The sequence below is a fragment of the Episyrphus balteatus genome, chromosome 1 (genome assembly GCF_945859705.1).
Source record: "Episyrphus balteatus chromosome 1, idEpiBalt1.1, whole genome shotgun sequence".
NCBI classification, from domain to species: Eukaryota; Metazoa; Arthropoda; class Insecta; order Diptera; family Syrphidae; genus Episyrphus; species Episyrphus balteatus.
The window spans coordinates 8,695,120-8,701,579 of record NC_079134.1 but is presented as its reverse complement, the minus strand read 5'-3'; positions in this window follow the sequence as shown (position 1 = coordinate 8,701,579).

Genomic DNA, 6,460 nt, shown 5'->3' with positions numbered 1-6,460 from the left:
ATCTTGTCTCAACCCACACGTTCTAGCTTTTTGGCACATTCCCCCTGAATCACCCTGCATATACGAAGCTTTCTCTTTAAAAATAACTGTAATGATTAAAGAAATCCTAGACATAGCAAATTATAATTCACCCCAAATTATGTTAATTTTGTCAACTTCATAAGACATCAAAATACAAAAAAAATAACTTAAAAGTACTACGCTACAATTTTCTAATTCAATGCTTATTATAACACAATTTGACTATGAAAGTCATTATATCTAAAATAAAAACTCTTAGTAGCAAAATCACTCATTTCAATTAACATAATAATGTAATTTTCACAAAATGACAATATTCTGAATCTTCCCTAAGTAACTACCTACACAACTAACAGACATCATTAATGAATGTAATTATGTAATATTTAATACTACCTATCTTGTTCTATTATCCTTAAATTGCAATTATATTTCTTCATTAAAATATTTAATTAATATAACCTTGACCTTTTGCAAGAACGTCTCTCTTCTCTTTTAATGAACATACATCCTTACTATTATATAAAATTGAATGAGAAACATTAATTTTCTATACATGGTAGCGGTAGGTAACACAAGGCCAAAATAAAATTAATTATACCTACGTTTTTTTTCTTATTTATTTAAGTCATTTTGTCGCAAAAATTGCAAATATATGAAAATATGTCTGAAAAGTTTTGGTTTTTTTTTTTTGTTCCTTTAAAAATAAAAATTACCCCAAAAGTACCTACTTAACATATCAGTGTCAAAAGCAAAAACGTTGGTAATTTCCGAAAAGTTCATACCTAATTTTCACCCACACTTTTGAAAATAAAAAAAAATATACTTTATAGGAACCTAAACCAAACGGATGTACCTAAACATCAAAAAGGACCTATTCTATACTTGGCAACTTTCAAGGTTTTTTTCAAAAACATCCAAGACCCTTTGAAAAAAAATTCTTTCAAAATTACTTACTATTAACAAATCAAGATTTAATGTTTTCAGAGGCAAAGAAAAGTATCATACTTTTGGCCAGACCCACACACATTTAATATTGAAATATTGAAATACTCCATAAAGTCCTTAAACTTTTTAACTCACCCAGCACCCACACACACGACCGAAGACGATATACCACACCCTCACTTGTTACCTTAATTTCCTCCCAATCAAATTGAACCTTGAAAAGTTTTTGTCGCAAATTACAAGCCTTACCGATGCTCGTTCTAGTGCCCCAGGAGTTCATGTAATAATTTTTTTTCTTTCCTATGTTTGGTACAGAAACAGAGATACCCATACATATATACCTCGAAAGTCGTCACATCCGATTTCAAGCTACCACCGCATCTCCACACACGCAGAACACACATTTATCCGCTCTAAATATCAAGTCCTTGATTGTGACTCTGTGACGGTGTGGTGCTGTTGATGATGATGATGGTGGGGTTCATAAATATAAAATAATAAAAAAAAAAAAGGACGAAAAAAAAGGACGAAAAAGAGATGGTTTTTCACATGATGCGAAGCAGGTGCTTCGCTTGAGAACTCGAGTGGTTCGCTCGCTGTGGCTGCTTGAACGAATTTCCGTTCGATAGTCACAGACAGCAATTTATGCGTATGACATGTCCTTCCAGCAACACCAACTACGCTCCATCCAATACCAGAATCAACCAGCAACAACGTCAGTAGTAGCTTGCTGTTTTTTTTTTATATATTTTCCACTCCACTCACTCACCTGACGTTTTCATTTAATGGTTCGTCAGCGTATTTATTTTTCATGAGATTTAGTATCTATGCCACCTTTTTATACAGTTACCGAGTAAACACACACACTCACAAACTCACGAGATGTAAGTAAAAATTGTATAAATCAATTCCGTTTCTGATTCATTGTATATAGAAAATGAATGAAATGAAATTCATTTTGAAATATAAAAATTGTTGGGTTCGAGTTGAGTAAAAATAACGATTTTATGTCAAATGAATGACACAAAAGCATGAAGCAAGCAGGAAAAGAAGATATATATCCTTTTGTTGTTAAATAATTCCTGGTGACAGGGGAGAGAGATATTCACTGCATCCACAAGGAGGAGACACACAAAGTAAATGATGACATTTGGAATGAATCACGAATGACAATTAAAAAAAAATTCAACCAATATCCTTTTTTACTCCTCTTTCCCCTTTTTTTTATTTTCCCCATACTTTCCAGTCAATTCTATAAAATCTATTGTTGCAGTCTGACTTTGTTTGAAAAACAACACAAACAAACATAAAAAAATAAGTTGGGAATGTCCTTGCGTTACATTTTTTTTGTTTTTTTCCTTGTTTTTTTTTTTTACAAGATCCACCTGACTCTTTTTCCTCTAAAAAAGCTTAAAACATTATCATAAAATCTTACGACAATAGAATATAGAATTGAAACAGAGTCAGCCAGCAGTGGCTGGCTGAGTAGTAACAAGAATAACAACAATGAAGTAAAATACAGCTCAGCCAGACTTCGTGTACATTGGGAGAGCGCACGTAGAATAAACAATAAATGGAAACAAAAAACAGGATGAAATGCCCTTGTACCTATATTCTTATTCTCATCCTCGTCGTCACACCATCATCAAAAATTATCGCTAACAAAAAAAAAAGCAGTATGAGATGAGAATTTTTTTATTTGGTACAGGAGGCTAGATATATCCCGTCATCAGCTGTTGTATACAATATTAGCAGCAAACATTCTTTGCATGGGAGCAAGAAAACCAAAAAGGCAAAAGGCACAGGACAACGACTGGATAAGGAATCAAAAATGTGTTTGTGGGCTAGGAAGTTGTATAAAATGGCACATGTTGAATTTTGGAATAAGGATATTTACTGGTATTTTAGCTTACAAATTAGAACTTCTTTGGAAACTGACTGAAGAAATCTTATTAAAACTTGACTAACAGAGGAATACCTCAAGGTGGTGTTCTACCTGCTATCCTATTTAGCTAGAGCAAAATTCGGATAAGTTAAAAGTCTCAATGTTTATTTGATCTAGTAATAAAGCTACGGACCGGAGGAGGTTTGTTACAGGTTTTGAAGAAATCATTGCTTATAGTTATGGATTGCGTCATAAGTTTTACCAAGTCTGCAAATCTCATGGCAAAAAGTGTGTTGTTCAAGAATTTTGGGTTTCGAAGAACTCTTATACATCAAATTGCTAGTATATAGTCAAGTGATACATGAAACGTTGAAAATGGTATAAACTTTTTGAAGTCAACGATGAACGACAAAAGAATTTTAGTCCTTTATCGTCGGTATTAAGAACTTTGTTGTGAAATTCCTGCTCTCATTGTTGTGAAAGAGCATTTTAGACGCCCCTCTAACTTGTATACAAAAAATAATTTCAAACTCGGAATATTTGTTGAACTAGTCCGAAGCAAACATAATCCAGTAAGAATAGACAAAAAATAGTCAAAAAAAAGAAACAAAATTGTAACAGACTTATTTTTTGTATACAGCTTGTTGTTAGGCTGGTTTACAACCTGTGAAAAGTCCTGAAGTTTCCTCTGTCCGTTAGTCCCATTTTAAGTTGTCAAAGGTCACAACATTTTTTAATTTTTAAAACGCTAAGTTTTAGGCAAAAATATGTTCAACAAAATTGTAGCTGAGGTTATTTTACAGAAAATTGTCTTATAAAGTTTTTTTTTGTGTCACTTACCGTTCGAGAAATCAAGGGGCACGGTAGTGCCCAGCCAAGATCTCTAGCAACTTTGGCACTACACCCTTATTTACAGGAAACAACTCAGGCCATTTTCGACCCCCCTCTAACTTAAACACCAAAGACGCTAGAAATTTCAAACTCACTACACTGACTCACTGACAGATCATCAAAATTATGGAGAACTTCCCGATATCGTAGAAACTTGAAATTTTACACGGTGATAGGACTTGTGGTGTATACAAAGGAAAAGATCGAAAATTTGAGATTTTCAATTTAGGGGGCGTGGCATCCGCCCATTTCCGCTGAATTTTCATCATATATTATAGAGCACTTCTGATTATCGTAGAATCTTGAAATTTGGTAGAATAGTAGAGCTGGTAGTTTATATAAAGGAAAAAATTTTAAACTTGAGAATTTCAGCCAGGGGGCGTGGCAACCGCCCATTTCCGCTGAATTTTCATAAATTATTATAGAGCACTTCCGATTGTCGTAGAATCTTGAAATTTGGTAGAATGGTGGTGCTGGTAGTTTACACAAAGGAAAAAATTTAAAGTTTGAGAATTTCAGGCAGGGGGCGTGGCAACCACCCATTTCCGCTGAATTTTCATAAATTATTATAGAGCACTTCCGATTGTCGTAGAATCTTGAAATTTGGTAGAATGGTGGTGCTGGTAGTTTACACAAAGGAAAAAAATTAAAGTTTGAGAATTTCAGGCAGGGGGCGTGGCAACCACCCATTTTCACTGAATTTTCATCAAATAAAGAGATTTTATATTCTACAGCCATACCTTGCAAAAAGTAGTGAAATCACAACAAAAACATTACTGTTAAAAAAAGAGCCAAGTTATCCTATATAATAAAGTTAATTTATTCCTTCATCAGAATTAAACTACTTCTTTTTAATTAAGCAAATAGGAGTTTTTATTTTATTCTTTTAATAATACACAAAGTGAACAGGTAGAGCAATAAGAGTCGACTGCTTAAAAGACTAACTTAAACAATAATTACACTTAGGATTTACGATCTAAATAATACGATCTATCGATCATGATCTCTTTTAAGAGATCATGTTGGATAGATAACAAATAATGCCTAATTTAATAAGCACTCTTTTTGTTTGCGCTGCAAACAACAAGAGTGCCAAAACCAATTGCTTGCCTTGGAGAGCCTTAGGTTTACTTTATTATATGACACCTCCCTGGGCAAGAATTTTTGGTCCCCAAAAATGATAAACAGTTATTATTTTTATATTTTAACATTACTTAAAAAAAGAAAGAACAAAATAAACGAGAATTTTTTTCAAAGCATTATTTGCAACATAAATACAGAATATTTTTAACATATTTACATTTATACATAATTTTTTTTTTAAATTTTAATTTATTATCATGTTACAGTATTTGTTTTTTATATTTTTTTTTTATTTTGTAATTATTTTTTTTTTAGAAAAAAAACGTAAATAAATGTTTCATACTTTTTTTTTATGAAAATTCTGTTACCAGTTCTTTTAAACCTAAAAATATAATAGTTTTCTTAACTTAGTACCTAGAATTTAGAATTTTATATTTTATTTTTAAATTGAAAGAAAAATAATCTTTTTCTTAATGGAATTACAAAATGTATTTTTTTATTGTTCTTTTTCTTAAATCTTCACATTATTAATTAACTTTTTTTTTTTTTTTTATTACATTTGTCGCTAATTGGGTTTTTTTTTTTTCAGTACAACTTAATAATTTAAATGAAACTAATACAACCACTTCAAACATTCCTTCTTTTCAATGACTGAATATTAAATATTAAATACCTATGTATTTATATCAGAATTTTGCAAATTGTACTATTTTAAAAGTTGCAGTTGCAACTTACCCTTATTTTCTACCCATCTAATAGCATTCACTGTGTTAACAGCCTTAATATTATAAACCTGAACGCGACCTCTACGTCAAAGTGACATTTCTGTCATTTTGACAGACAAAGAGAGAGAAAAAAAAAAACAAAGGAAACAATATGTCTACCAAACGTTTATTTTCGTGATTTGAATCGTGTGAAAAGCTCATTTGAAATTATTTTGTAAAGAAAAATCAAAATAATAGAAAAAATACATTGTTATTTTATCAATAAAATACCAAAAGATTGATTGCCGAACTATTGGATACAAATGGAAACAAGAAAAACAGAAGAAATTACATAAATTGTACTCATCCAATGGATTTGCAGTGCTTGAATTCGGTAAAATAATTGTTTTTAGATTCTAGTTTTTGTGTTGATGCTTATATAAGCGTTTCAATTGTTTCTTATGGTATTTTATATTTCGTTTTGTAGTTTTATCAATAGTGTAATTTCCCTGAGTCGTGAATTGATTTAATTTCTTATATTTCGGTTTACTTTTCACCACTGTTCTGTTTTGGACAATGTTTGAACATCTGTTCGATTCAAGAATTAGATCTTTGTTGTTTTTATTGACCCTATCTTCTTTTTGGCTTTGGAATGTGTTCGCGTAAGTTTCGATTTCTTGTTTTGAAAGATTTTTATTAATGAAATCTAACGGCCTTAACTTTGTCGTGGAGTGTAGTGTCGAGTTATAAACAGTTACAATCTTAAACAGTTTTTCATCTAAATCCGAGGAATCTTTCGATGCATTCATAATACGAAGGTGTTCATTAAATGTACCATGAAGCCTTTCAATATCCGCATTTCCCGTTTTGAGAGATGCAGTCGTTCTATGGAAGATAATGTTGTTCTCTTTTAGGAATTGTTCCACTG